Raw genomic sequence first — 15061 nt, 5'->3', positions numbered from 1 at the left:
TCACATAATCACATAAGGCATACACTTATCACTTAGGATAAATGTATTACCAAACACGAGTATGCACACAGCCTCGAAAACATAACACAGAAATGGGGCTAGATACTCACCTGGATCCTGTTACGTTATTCGTTTATCGTTAATCCTTTCCATAACTGAGCTCGGCTGACTGTACATCAATTACACGTATCAATACTTATCCTAATTATATTGTTCATATCTCAGCCAAAATGGCTAAGTCTAGTCTAATCTAATGGTCTTATTTTAGATTACATTTTACTTAGAATATTTATCCTTAAACCCTAATATGTTCAAATATAGGGTTTTCAAATACTTTAATGTTTCGTTTTTTTCTTTTCTGATCTGAATTCAAATGGGTATAGGCACTCGAGTCTGTTCTTTGTAATCAAACTTGTATTGTGATCAAGTCCCATATTGTAATCGTTTGGCTTGGTGTAAGCGAATACAACAATGTATTCGAACGTTCTATGTATTCGAGTGCTACTTGTAATCGATCATAACTTGTAATCTGGTTGGGTATTGTAATCGAATGTATAGAAGTAATCGATCATCCCATTGTAATCGAGTGGCCTCATTGTATACGAGTCCCCATAGTGTAATCGAGTCTCCCTGTTGTGATCGGATTATACTTGTATGCGAGTTCATTTAACGTAACCGAACATAATGATGTAAGAGATTGGTCCGTTTTAATCGACTATAGAGATGCAATCGACTTTAAGGATGTAAGCGAATTTAGGCAATGTAATCGATTATAAGATTCTAATCGAGTTCCATTAATGTAATCGAATGATCTGAATAAAATGGGTCACGGTTTGGTCCTTTACCATCATTATCTTTACTCGTTTTAACCTTAACACCCTATTTTGCCTTGGTATTGACCCACAAATGTTTCCTTAACCGTTTTCTGTCAAAACTTGACCCGAGTGACCATAAAGCTTGGACCATTATGGCTAAAAACGTTCAAGGATAGATCTAGGGTTTCTTTATACAACTGTATATGTCCATGAGTTCGTTAAGTCCATTTTAAACATCAAGTGTGCAACTTTATCACATAATAATGTCCGATTTACTATCCTACTAAGTTTCATGCAAAACCGATTTCATTTACCAGTTCTTTTCACAAACCGAACATTACTCGTTTTACCCGAAACGAACCAACTAATCCGTTTACTATCAAGTTCTCTAGTTTATCAATAATCATGACCCAATCTATCATCCTATCAATTTTCATGTAAATCCGTTCATGAAAAGTAAGCCTTTTTAACAAAAACGTACCTTTGAGGTTTTTGTCTGAAATCACTCGAGAGGCTCAAAACCATATCAAACGAACTCCGATTTGAGTGATTCAAGAGGCCAAGGAGCCGTCTTGTCCCGATCTATAAACCCATCAGGTCACCTTCACCGGAAACCACCGCTACAGTCACCGGAAAAGCTGAACAGTCGCCGGAATCTTCACTTTTGGGCTGCTATGGTTTTGCTGATAAAAACCAAACTTCCCGACCTCTGATCGAAGATCTAATATGTGGAAATCTTCATGTATATATCATGCACACTCAGTTTAAATTTGAGACCGGTCCAACGTCTAGATATCCGGGAATCTTCGTGTCTTTGTGAGTGGTTTTCTCAAAAATGGGAATTGGAGAAGTGTGCGTTTTTTATGGTGTAGAGATGTATGAAAATGGAAATGATTAGGGTTTTAAGGGGTATTTATACTCTCTTAAGTCCATGGACCTTAGGCCCATATTTTCTTTTTGGTCCATAATTAATTACATCTAATTAGCCTACTTATCCTTCCGTCTTTATTACTTTAATATTTCTCTACTAACTCAAGTAAACTTCTCCACCAAAATTAAATAATATATTAAATATTATTCTTAAAAATTTCGGGATGTTACAAGTCTACCCACCTTATAAGAGGTTTCGTCCTCGAAAGCTGCTTAGTCCTTGTAAATGGAATACTTCATGTATTCAAATTCTTCTTGAACCGGCTTAGCTTCCTAACTTACCGGTTTATTCTTTGTCTCACAATTATCGAGTGATGTTCATTAGTTTTAGTTGTCTTAGGTAGCTTGTCCATGAAGTCCTCGATGATATGTTTCCTTATCCAGACTTTGCAAGTGCACATCATTTCCTCAAGTATGCTCTTCTTTCTTGTCCTTTCTAGTTTCTCCTTAAGGATTATTCCTTAAAACCCCTTTGTCTATCCTTGAGATAGAACACTCCTTGCAATCCTTGAGCACATCCGTTGCATAACTTGTTGGAGAACTCCTTAAGTTAACACTTAAACCTTCTTTCATTTTCAGCTCTTCATCAACACGCAGGGTTCATGAGTTATAGCTGTTTAAGGTAGCTTGATCATGAAGTCCATGATGATACATCTTCCTTTATTGACTTTGCAAGTCTCACCTTGTCCTATGAATCCATTATTGTTTGTTGTTGTATGTCAGGCTACATGATATATCATAACTATTTATCTTAACCGACTTCCTTTTCGGGCATGCCTTGACCTTCATATGGACATTTATAATACCATTCTATCTTTACCGTTCTGGAGGACTTCCTGTTAGTGATCACATGAGTATCAGTTACACACTAATCATTCATGTTAATACTTAATTCCACTAACATAAGTCTAAGCCATCTCTACGCCTTCTCTGCATGTCTTTCCAGCCTTTGTCCTTGGTTTCTTGTACCCTCTTACTGCGCTACTGTCGATTTCACCTTTGTAATACTTGCGGTTGTTCTTTCCATGCAGGCGAAATATCATGTCTTTCCACAGCTGTCACATACCATGAACTCATCTTCGTTTGACTTCTATATAATGGTTTCACTTTCGTCAGTATCTACCTACATTATAATCAAGTTCTTTCCTTTCAAAACTTTGATGTAAACCGAGTATCTAGACTTATGAGCATCATATAGGAATTGGTTTCGAAGATCTCCTTGAAGTGGAATCCTCAGGTGACCAAATTCTGACTTTCACATCATAAGTATTATCTTCCAAATCTCGGTGTAATCAGAAAATTCATTTCTCTTTTATCTTGCTCTCATCCTTTATAACTTCTGTTATACCTCACCGATCTCGCTCGTGAAATCCGAAGTGCTAACTAATTTATATGACTTAATCGTCGTGATAACCTCTCCGCCTTTACGACTTAGTGTGTTAGCGACCATATTAGCCTTACCAGGGAAATACTTGATTCACAATCATAATCCTTTATCAGCATTAGCCATCATCTTGCCTCATATTCCGTTCTTTCTGCTTGAAGAGATATCCAAACTCTTATGACATGTATTAATGGTACACCTTGAAAACTTAACATGCAGTTTCTCTTTCTTCAGCATCTTCAACACTTCTCTCAAGTGTTGGGTATTGTCGGACTTATCCCTTGAACAAATCAAAACTATTGTCAATAAGACCATGATGGATTTTTCCAGCATCGGACTACATACCCTATTCATTATAACCATATATGATGCTGTAGCATTCCTCAATCCAACGATATCACGAGAAACTCTTGTGTTCATCTCGTGTTGGAAACGTTGTCTTAGGGATGCATTCATCTTTTACTTTCAATTGATAATAGCTTGCTATGAGGTCTATTTGCGATGAACAACTAGCACCTTGCATTTGATCCAACAAATCATCAATTTGTGGCAATAATATCTATTCTTCACCGTAAGCTTGTTCAACTCGCAGTAATCTATACACATTCTCATACTTTCATCTTTTTTCTTGACAAACAAGACCGGTGCACCCCACAGGGAAACAATTGGTCTTATGAAACCCTTATCGAGGAGTTCTTGTAGTTGGGACATCAGTTCTTTCATTTCGAGACGGGAAGGTACTTTCGCGACAAGCTGTGCTCCAAGTATTAAATCTATCTGAAATTCTGTCTCTCGCTCCGGTGGCAACTCCGGAAGGTCCTCAGTGAACACTTCTAGGTAGTCGCACACTATAGGAACTTCTTTCACTTTTTTCGTCTCGGTCATAGCTGATGTGTTGAATAACACACTTATATTTCCTTTCAATTTTATAATGTTTTAATGATTTAATATCAAATTTATGTAAGTTTAGGGGGTTAAGTGCAAAGTTTTACAAAGTTGAAATGTTTTGTTTAGGTTATGGAAAGATGTGGGAAAAAAGGCAAGAAAAAGAGAACTTGGAGGGTTTAAGTGTCAAAGTTTCAAAGTTTAATCAAGGCCCGGTCCAAGCCCACAAGTTAGGAGCATAATATAATATTATATTAAGTTAAAATAAACATTAATCAGCCATTAACAAGCCATTAATCCCGAAAATACAAAAGAACCCTAACCAAAACCCTAGTTCCGATCGCAAGGACTGCAGCCGCAAGAAAGAAAGAAGAAAAAAAGAAGAAACCGGCGGCTGTTGATCTTGTTGGCGGCAGGAGGAAGAAGAAGGAACCTTTGGGCAGCATCTAGGGGCTTCAATACATCCCAAATATATGCCATACTCTTAAGTAAAACACTCATAAACTTTAGTTATTGTCAAGAACCTTAACTTTGATTGATTTGGTCTTTTGTTTTACATTGTTTTGCAATTGATTGATAGATTGACTTGTTATTGATTGAGTTTGGATCTTGAATGAGTTTTATCATGTTTATGATGTTTACTTTGATTGTTTGTGGCTGTCCAAAAGTGATGAGTAGCTAAACTTGTTTGTTCTACCTAGGATAGATGATTGTTGAATAGTTTTAACTTGTTTAATGGATTGTTAATGTTCAAGACTTAAATTATTGATGTAAAGTTTAACTAAACCATGAATTAGATTGTGTGTGATGGCTATGTTTTATTTGTTATTACTTATAATCCTCTTGCATTAGTTAATTGAATCGGTTTTGATTAATTGATTGCTTGTTAAGCTCTTTACTTGGTGTTTTGGGTTTATTAGCGGGAAGTACGACCGTAGGGATAAGTGGGTAATATATCATCTAAAATCAGTTAAAATACACCTTCTTTGAGACCGAGAGGTGATAAGAAGTAATATTGTCTCATTGCTTTTACTTGTTAAAATTAAGACCGCGCGAGAGCGGGTTTTTGTCTTGTCAAGTTTGAGTGTTTATGTGCAATTAGTTGGTTTAATTTGGGTTAAGTTAAATTATTACTCTATCCTTGGTTGCGTAGTATTCGTCTCCATTAGGATAGTGTGTCGAGGAGACCGAGAGGAGAGTCGATATTTGAACACGTTAATAATTGTTTTTTCGGTTTGTTATTTAAAAATCAACTAAAATAAGTTAAAGTTTGTTAGAGAGACTGAGAGGTAATTTGACTTTCTTAAACAAGTTTTGGTCGTGTCATCTTTTATAACCGGTGTCTTGAATAATTTCAATCCGTTGTCTTGTTATTTCTGTCAACATGATTCATTCCTAGGTAGACGTTTTTACATATTGAATTTAAATCAAAGTTTTCTAAAAGTGTTTTGTCAAACGTTTTTGTTTAGTTAAATTAATTTAAGTAGTTAAATAAAATCTTAAAAATTAAATAAATATTATTTTGGTAAGTCTTGGTTAGAGTTTTCTTAATCATAAACGTTTTCACGTGTCTTTGAGTTCGACGTCCGGACTTCCTTGATGCTATACTATTTATGATCGGTACACTTGCCGGTTTTGTGTGGTTTCTATAGGATTTTCGTTTTTATAAATTTAAAGCTTAATTGTGATTCGTTCTTTATTTATATTATACATTTTCACACATCAAGTTTTTGGCGCCGTTGCCGGGGACACGGTTAGAGGCGTATTAAGAACGACTCGAGTTAAGACTTGCCTTGTTTACTACTTGTCTTTCTTATTTGTTTTGTTTGTTAGTTTAAAATAGTTTAGCTAATTATAATTTCTTTTATTTACTACTTGTCGTACAAAACCGTCTTCCAGTTCATCTACATCCGTAAGTAATACGTTCTCTTCTCCTACTTTTTCCGAACCCGTCATTAGGGATAGGATTATGGGCGACGCGAATCCACTACCGAGGAGGACAGTTGCAGACCGGGCCCGTCCGGTCGATGCTGGCGCGAGATCCAGCATTGCTCCACCAGCTATAGGAGTTCAAACAACTTGGCAGATTCCATCTAACGTTCTGAACACGATTGCTCATTCTGCTCAGTTTCACGGGTTGCTCCACGAGAACCCGCATTCTCATCTCACTCGTATTGCACGTATCTATGACACGTTTCATCTTGCCGGCGTATCCGAAGACGCCATAAAACTTCGAAGCTTTCCGTTCTCACTCGTTGATCATGCGAGTCTGTGGCTTGAGTCCCTCCCACAGGGGTCCATTGCTACTTGGGCTGCCATGCAGACCCAATTTCTTGAAAAATACGATCCTCCGGCTAAGGCCGCTCGCTTGCGTAACCAAATTCATTCCTTCCAGATGGAGGACACCGAGAGCTTCTACGAGGCGTGGGAAAGGTTCAAAAATCTACTCGCATTATGTCCAAACCACGGCCTACAAGACTGGGCGGTTGTCGAGAAGTTCTACAACGGAGTGACGTACGCAACTCAGAGTATGCTCGACACAGCTGCAGGAGGTAACCTACTGACAACGAAGGATACGGATGAGTGCATTGCCTTGTTTAACGGTTTAGCCATGAGTGGATACCAGCGACCACTAGTTAAGAGTACCAAAACTGTTGCTTCCCTATCACGCGGCATGCATTCGGTCGACACGAGCACCGCACTTGCGGCACAAGTTGAAGCGTTAGCAAAGATCGTGAAGGACTTGCAGGTGAAAAGTAAGTTATGCGAGATCTGTAGAGGGGGACACGATACCGTTCAATGCCCCATAGGTTTCCAGGAGGAGGCAGTCGACTTCGTCAATAATCCAAACGGAAATCAACAATCTTTCAATTCTTTTAATTCGGGGTGGAGAGGTAACCAAAATTCCAACTGGAGGAACGGAAATCAGTCCGGCTTCCAGCAACGTCAGAGCCTATTCCAGGATTCCGGTGAGGGAACGAGTAGTGGGGAGAAGAAGCCCACGTTAGAGGAGATGATGGCACAACAGACACAGATGTTGTCGCAGTATATGACTCGGGGGGACTCCCGTCACAAAGAAACTCAAGAGAAATTCCGGGAGCACGAGTCATTCATGAGAAATCAAGGAGCGTCAATTCAAAATCTTGAGCGTCAGATGGGAGAGATAGCAAGCCGTCTAAATGAAAGGTCGCCAGGTACACTTCCAAGTAACACTGAACAAAATCCGAAGGCGTTCGCGAAGGCTGTGACGACAAGGAGCGGTGCATGGGCACGCAGCGAGCCCGTGATTCAGGAAGCGACGAAAGGAGTCGTAACAAACCTGCGGTAGATGTAGAGGAGTAGGTAGACGAGGAGATTCAATTGGAGTCTCCACCGGCCAGGGTGCATCAGAGGCACAGCCCAGGAAGTACAGCACAGGCCGAGAACCAGCCACTACCCAGCACACCACCGAGAGTCTACAAACCTAGACTCCCGTATCCCGGGAGAGTCCGTAGGGATAGAGACGCGGAGCAGAACTCCAAATTTCTTGATCTTCTGAAGCAACTTCATCTAAATGTCCCATTCCTTGAGGCACTCACACAAATGCCCAAATATGCAAAGTTCCTTAAGGATATTCTTTCGAACAAAGAGAAGTTAGCCGAAGTCTCTTCCATTCCTCTGAGTGCTGGTTGCTCTGCAGTCTTGCAGAGAAAGTTACCAGAAAAGATGTCCGATCCTGGGAGTTTCACAATTCCCTGCATCTTGAGTGATAATACGGTCGTCCATGCGCTGGCAGATCTTGGTGCCAGTATTAATCTCATGTCGTATTCCGTGTATCGCAAGTTGGGACTAGGCGAACCGAGGCCTACCCGCATGAGTATCCAGCTTGCTGATCGTTCTGTGAAATACCCCCGAGGGGTGGTCGAGAAAATGCTTGTTAGTGTCGACAAGTTCATCTTCCCGGTGGACTTTGTCATCCTGGACATGAACGATGACGATAGTGTCCCACTCATCTTGGGCCGACCATTCCTTGCCACTGCACAGGCATTGATCGATGTCTGCGAGGGTAAATTAATCTTAAGAGTTGGGGATGAGAACGTCACCTTTGACGTTCGACAGTCACTGAAACACCCCAAGTCTGCTGATGACTCCTTATACTTCATTGATACCATCATGGAGCATGTTGGGGAGTTTCTCAGCAAAATCTTTGGAGGATCTGCCTCCGACACCCAGATTATCGATAGGAAGATTCCAGAGATTGAGATGGTTGCCGTAACTAATCAGTCCTTTGATGACGACACCGAGTCGCTTAACCCTGAATCTGGTGTGTCTGCTAAGATTGTACGAGACGATCCGATTGACCGACCTTCGGTCGAGATTCCTCCTTCTTCCTTAGAGATTAAGGATTCGCCTGCCCACCTTGAGTATGCGTTTTTAGATGAAGAGAGGAAGCTGCCGGCTATCATTGCATCTACTTTGACGGAGGTCAAGAAGGCGAATGTGGTTATCTTTGATATCGAGGGTTGTCATGAAGAGCTTGTGGAGGATACCTCTATGGAATTAGATGATACGCAATTTGACCCGGGAGGTGACATTGAAAAAATAGGAAGATTAATTTTCAGGGAGACATCACAGAAGAGAGAACATGTATACTTGGATCAAACGAACTTGAAAGTGAGGATACAACATACGAAACAAAATAAAAAGTTGACACACAGCAAAGATGACATCCTCCTTCATTACACGACTCGTATAAAGTTTGGTCCGGGTAAGTATAAGTCTTGGTGGTCCGACCCGTTTCAGATTTTCAAAATCTCTTTAAATTTTTCTGGTAAGTTTTTCCCAACTACTAGTAGACAAATAAAACGAAACGGGTCGAGTGGGAAATGGATAAAGGAGAAGCCACCTGATGGAAATTGAGATTTGGGGTCAGGCTGAGGACCCGTTAAACTAAGCGCTCTCTGGTGACAGACCGAGTTGTAGAGTTTGTATTATGATTCTCTTTATTATTTGTTTTTATTTGTTTTATTTTTATTTATATTTATAAATACAAAAAAAAAAAATATTTAATAAAAATCAAAAAAATTAAAAAAAATTCAAAAACACAAAAATATGTTTATTTCTTATGTTTCTGTTTTCTGTTTTGTACGCCGCTACATGGGAGCGAGTTTGAGTTTTTACAGGTATTATTATGCGCATGGTAGCTCTGATGGCGTTTTGGAACTGGTTCACCCGTGGTTGCGGCCGCGAATGAAATGTTATACGGTCGTTCGTTCGAATCATAAACAGCTAATGAAGAATCTGCATCTAAACCAGGGGAGTAACCCGTTTTCTATTTTAATTTCTGTTCTTTAAAGTTTTTATTGCATGCTTTACGTTTTAGTTTTATTTTAGTTCTTTTCCTTGTTCTCATCGAGGACGATTTCGTTCTAAGTGTGGGATGGGAATTTATTTTACTTATTATTTTACTTATTTAAAAAAAAAATAAAAAAAATAAAATAAAATAAAAATGTCCCTTGTTTTTAGTTTCTTTTGCATTAAAGTGGGAGATGATGATATTTATCGGAAATTAGTTTTTCAAACTACTAATAATATGAGATAAAGAAAAGAAAACGCACTTAACTTGGGATGTGTCGGTAGGCTCAGCCTTGAAAATGAAAGGGCAAATTTGATAAAACGGTTAAACGAAAATCTTTTGTGGGTAAAGCGTTTTGTCCGTGAAAAATAAGCAATGAAAGGTCGGGCCATACTCAAGCCTCAAATTTTGGTATGAAAAAGTGAAAATATCATGAGTTTTAAAAATCTGGATACGTTATCATATGATGCTTGGGTAGGTTTAACGTTAGAGTATGCCGTGTAGCCTGTGATATAAATCTTAAAATGCTAGTTTAGTGTTTTACACCTCATCGGCGTATGGTTTTACAACCTTAAATCCTGTATTGATGGGATGCTTCGGGTCCGGAGACCATGGGTCTGTATGCAATCTATTTAGCTGGGTATTCACAATTCCTAAGTGGGGTTGTGGATATTTAAAATAAAGCCAAAGAGCAAACCCCTTTTAAGTCTATAAACATGATCACAACAGTACGAAAGTACAAATACACTACAGACTTGATCATCCACGCTGTTAGTCATGTGGGGTCCCCTTGCTCGCGTCTCATTACCATTAAGAAACGGACCACAAGGGACACGCTACATGTAAGCCCTACAGATAAAATTTTGCATACTCACCTATGGTTATGGATTTGGGGTATTGCTTGATAACGGGGGTATGTCATGTTGTGGGGAGCACTGGCTATAAATAATTGAACCTTAATCATATCTAATGGCTGCTTGGTAGACTTTGATGCTTAAGCTTAGGTGGATAAACAATACCCTTGATTGTCTTAACTATTCATAAATATGGAGCAACAAAGTTTTAATTTTGCTAATTTTGAGGTTTAAGTCAAGTTGGGGTGGTCTGATCCGGTAAAAGCAGAAAATAAGCGGGTCTTAATTGTGTAAACCACTAAGTAATATTATTGTCGGATCTTATTTGTCCCGGTAAAGATTAAGGCATGGGTTTAGGTGGACAACAATATCGATGATCGCAGTTTTTGCGTTTTTTCTGAGCTTTAAAATATAACTTATATGTTTGATTTAACTTTGATTTTCCGATTCTGATCCAACTCATTAGACTTTTTCAGGGACGAAAAAGGTTTAAGTGTGGGGATGTTTGATGTGTTGAATAACACACTTATATTTCCTTTCAATTTTATAATGTTTTAATGATTTAATATCAAATTTATGTAAGTTTAGGGGGTTAAGTGCAAAGTTTTACAAAGTTGAAATGTTTTGTGTAGGTTATGGAAAGATGTGGGAAAAAAGGCAAGAAAAAGAGAACTTGGAGGGTTTAAGTGTCAAAGTTTCAAAGTTTAATCAAGGCCCGGTCCAAGCCCACAAGTTAGGAGCATAACATAATATTATATTAAGTTAAAATAAACATTAATCAGCCATTAACAAGCCATTAATCCCGAAAATACAAAAGAACCCTAACCAAAACCCTAGTTCCGATCGCAAGGACTGCAGCCGCAAGAAAGAAAGAAGAAAAAAAGAAGAAACCGGCGGCTGTTGATCTTGTTGGCGGCTGGAGAAAGAAGAAGGAACCTTTGGGCAGCATCTAGGGGCTTCAATACATCACAAATATCAGCCATACTCTTAAGTAAAACACTCATAAACTTTAGTTATTGTCAAGAACCTTAACTTTGATTGATTTGGTCTTTTGTTTTACATTGTTTTGCAATTGATTGATAGATTGACTTGTTATTGATTGAGTTTTGATCTTGAATGAGTTTTATCATGTTTATATTGATGTTTATGATGTTTACTTTGATTGTTTGTGGCTGTCCAAAAGTGATGAGTAGCTAAACTTGTTTGTTCTACCTAGGATAGATGATTGTTGAATAGTTTTAACTTGTTTAATGGATTGTTAATGTTCAAGACTTAAATTATTGATGTAAAGTTTAACTAAACCATGAATTAGATTGTGTGTGATGGCTGTGTTTTATTTGTTATTACTTATAATCCTCTTGCATTAGTTAATTGAATCGGTTTTGATTAATTGATTGCTTGTTAAGCTCTTTACTTGGTGTTTTGGGTTTATTAGCGGGAAGTACAACCGTAGGGATAAGTGGGTAATATATCATCTAAAATCAGTTAAAATACACCTTCTTTGAGACCGAGAGGTGATAAGAAGTAATATTGTCTCATTACTTTTACTTGTTAAAATTAAGACCGCGCGAGAGCGGGTTTTTGTCTTGTCAAGTTTGAGTGTTTATGTGCAATTAGTTGGTTTAATTTGGGTTAAGTTAAATTATTACTCTATCCTTGGTTGCGTAGTATTCGTCTCCATTAGGATAGTGTGTCGAGGAGACCGAGAGGAGAGTCGATATTTTAACACGTTAATAATTGTTTTTTCGGTTTGTTCTTTAAAAATCAACTAAAATAAGTTAAAGTTTGTTAGAGAGACTGAGAGGTAATTTGACTTTCTTAAACAAGTTTTGGTCGTGTCATCTTTTATAACCGGTGTCTTGAATAATTTCAATCCGTTGTCTTGTTATTTCTGTCAACATGATTCATTCCTAGGTAGACGTTTTTACATATTGAATTTAAATCAAAGTTTTCTAAAAGTGTTTTGTCAAACGTTTTTGTTTAGTTAAATTAATTTAAGTAGTTAAATAAAATCTTAAAAATTAAATAAATATTATTTTGGTAAGTCTTGGTTAGAGTTTTCTTAATCATAAACGTTTTCACGTGTCTTTGAGTTCGACATCCGGACTTCCTTGATGCTATACTATTTATGATCGGTACACTTGCCGGTTTTGTGTGGTTTCTATAGGATTTTCGTTTTTATAAATTTAAAGCTTAATTGTGATTCGTTCTTTATTTATATTATACATTTTCACACATCAGTAGCTTTGACAACATATGCCATGTAGGCACCGCACCCTCGCCTTATCAAACCTTCATCTTTTATCATCGCAATAACGTTAAGCCCTGATCTTTCTTTATCACCGTAAACCGTCACCGTACCGCCATCCAAAGACTTAAACCTTATCAACTTGCTCTTACATGTTATATAAGCCTTAGGCTCAAACAGCAAATCCATTCCCAAACGACATCGAACTCTCTTAAGTTTGAACATAAAGAGTAGCAAGGAACTCACGTCCCTCTAGTGTTACCTTACAATTCTTAACCAGTCTCATACTTTAATGAAAGTATCGCTAGTGGTCTCTTCCGTAAAGTCTCAGGTTCATAACTACATTCTTCTTAGCATCTTCCTTTCATAATTGCTACACTATGTAGCCTCATCCTTCCCTGCCTTTCAATTAGGATACCTTGACAATCACCCGTCCTTCTCGATCATCTCTAATTTCTCATCCTTCGCTTCGTTACTCACGATCCCAGCAAGTTCCCTTATGGAGTTAACTATTGCAGGCATACTACATGTCTTGACTCATTGTAGTCAGCTTATCTCCGTTTCTTTCATGTTACTTCCACTTGGATTTCTTAGTTTGGGCTACCTTTGATGCTTTAGAGAAAATTGTTGGCATTGTATTTCAAAACAATTGAGCAGCTCCCTTAGTGTACATGACTACAAGCTCCAAGTGTGATCCTTCTTCTTTACTTCCTAAAGTCGAAGTCCTACTGCTTACGTATATTGCTTTGTCACACCTTCCTCAACAGGTGTATGGTTGGCACGTGTCTTACCATAGCGTCCAGTACGACCTATTCGTGCTCGTCCCTTCTATAGCAGTCATATATCTTATCTCTAAGGAAACACAAACTTTATCACTCTAGGAATTATTTAGAACATGATTCGTAAGGTAAGTAGTTAATGACATTGGCCAAGTGTAATTAACTCTTTACATTACTCCTCAGGTTCTACATATTTTCCTTTGTGATTTCGCTTGTGCTAGTTTCTACTTCTCACAAAATCATAACATCATATAACCTACATTCTTATCCCTAGCAATTAAGCTAGCATACACACATTCTTTCTTTAACAATTAAGCTAACATTCAAATATTCTTTCTATAGCAATTAAGCTAACTTCCTTACACATTCTTACAAAATACATGAAATTAATCATATACTTTACCTTTATCGAGCTTGCTTTAGTTACACATGGATATCTTGAACTGGCATCTTCTTTCTTTTCTGACTTAAATCCCATTCTCTGTTCGAGTCTAAGCATGTAGGATACTTAAATCTCTCGAACTTTGCTCTGATACCAACTTGTAAGGCCCCGACACCGGTGCCTCACATTTGGACGTTGGATTTACTCATTCACATAGTTTTAAACATCAGATTTAATATAAACATTCTCGGAATCTAAAAACTTTCATAAAACGTTACATATCAATCCATAACTTGTCCTAATAAACATATTGTCTTTTAACTTAAAGCGCAAACTAATAAACGTCTTGAGTCTTCCGATGCTAGCCTCTTATTCAATTGCCACGTGTTCCCCTCAAGCGAGCTGCTTCATCCTACTCACCTGCGTGCATTCTAAAAGTCAGCTACGCTGAGTGAGTTCTAGTTAATCATACAACATACAAAACATTCATACTTACAAACTTTCATTCATACTTTCATACTTAACATTATACTTACTTACCTTCATATCTTACGTTATAAAGAGCATTATGCCCTACTTTACTCGAGTATTATTAGGGCCCGATTCCCTCTTACCTAGAGTATTATTAGGTCTCGGTCCCTTCTTACCTCGAGCATTATTAGGGCTCGGTCCCTCTTACCTCGAGTATTAGTAGGGTTCGATTCCCTCTTCGTTACCATACAACCATACATCATTTTTCATTCAAACGTATATACATACATATCATACCTTCATTATACATAGCATTAAAACTTGACAGCACGTGCAATATCCGAAGATCATTCACGTATTAACATGCAATCATTCCTAACTTTCACATAATCACATAAGGCATACACTTATCACTTAGGATAAATGTATTACCAAACACGAGTATGCACACAGCCTCGAAAACATAACACAGAAATGGGGCTAGATACTCACCTGGATCCTGTTACGTTATTCGTTAATCCTTTCCTTAACTGAGCTCTGCTGACTGTACATCAATTACACGTATCAATACTTATCCTAATTATATTGTTCATATCTCAGCCAAAATGGCTAAGTCTAGTCTAATATAATGGTCTTATTTTAGATTACATTTTACTTAGAATATTTATCCTTAAACCCTAATATGTTCAAATATAGGGTTTTCAAATACTTTAATGTTTCGTTTTTTTCTTTTCTAATCTGAATTCAAATGGGTATAGGCACTCGAGTCTGTTCTTTGTAATCGAACTTGTATTGTGATCGAGTCCCATATTGTAATAGTTTGGTTTGGTGTAAGCAAACACAACAATGTATTCGAACGTTCTATGTATTCGAGTGCCACTTGTAATCGATCATAACTTGTAATCGAGTTGGGTATTGTAATTGAATGTCACACCCCGACTAGGTAGTTGCGGAAGCGTAATACGGGAATGTAACAGA

Source organism: Bidens hawaiensis, unplaced genomic scaffold (assembly GCF_021521415.1).
Source record: "Bidens hawaiensis isolate Kalapana, Puna unplaced genomic scaffold, B.hawaiensis_p1.1 tig00001920_1, whole genome shotgun sequence".
NCBI classification, from domain to species: domain Eukaryota; kingdom Viridiplantae; phylum Streptophyta; class Magnoliopsida; order Asterales; family Asteraceae; genus Bidens; species Bidens hawaiensis.
The sequence above is the reverse complement of the archived record's forward strand: the minus strand, read 5'-3'. Positions refer to the sequence as shown.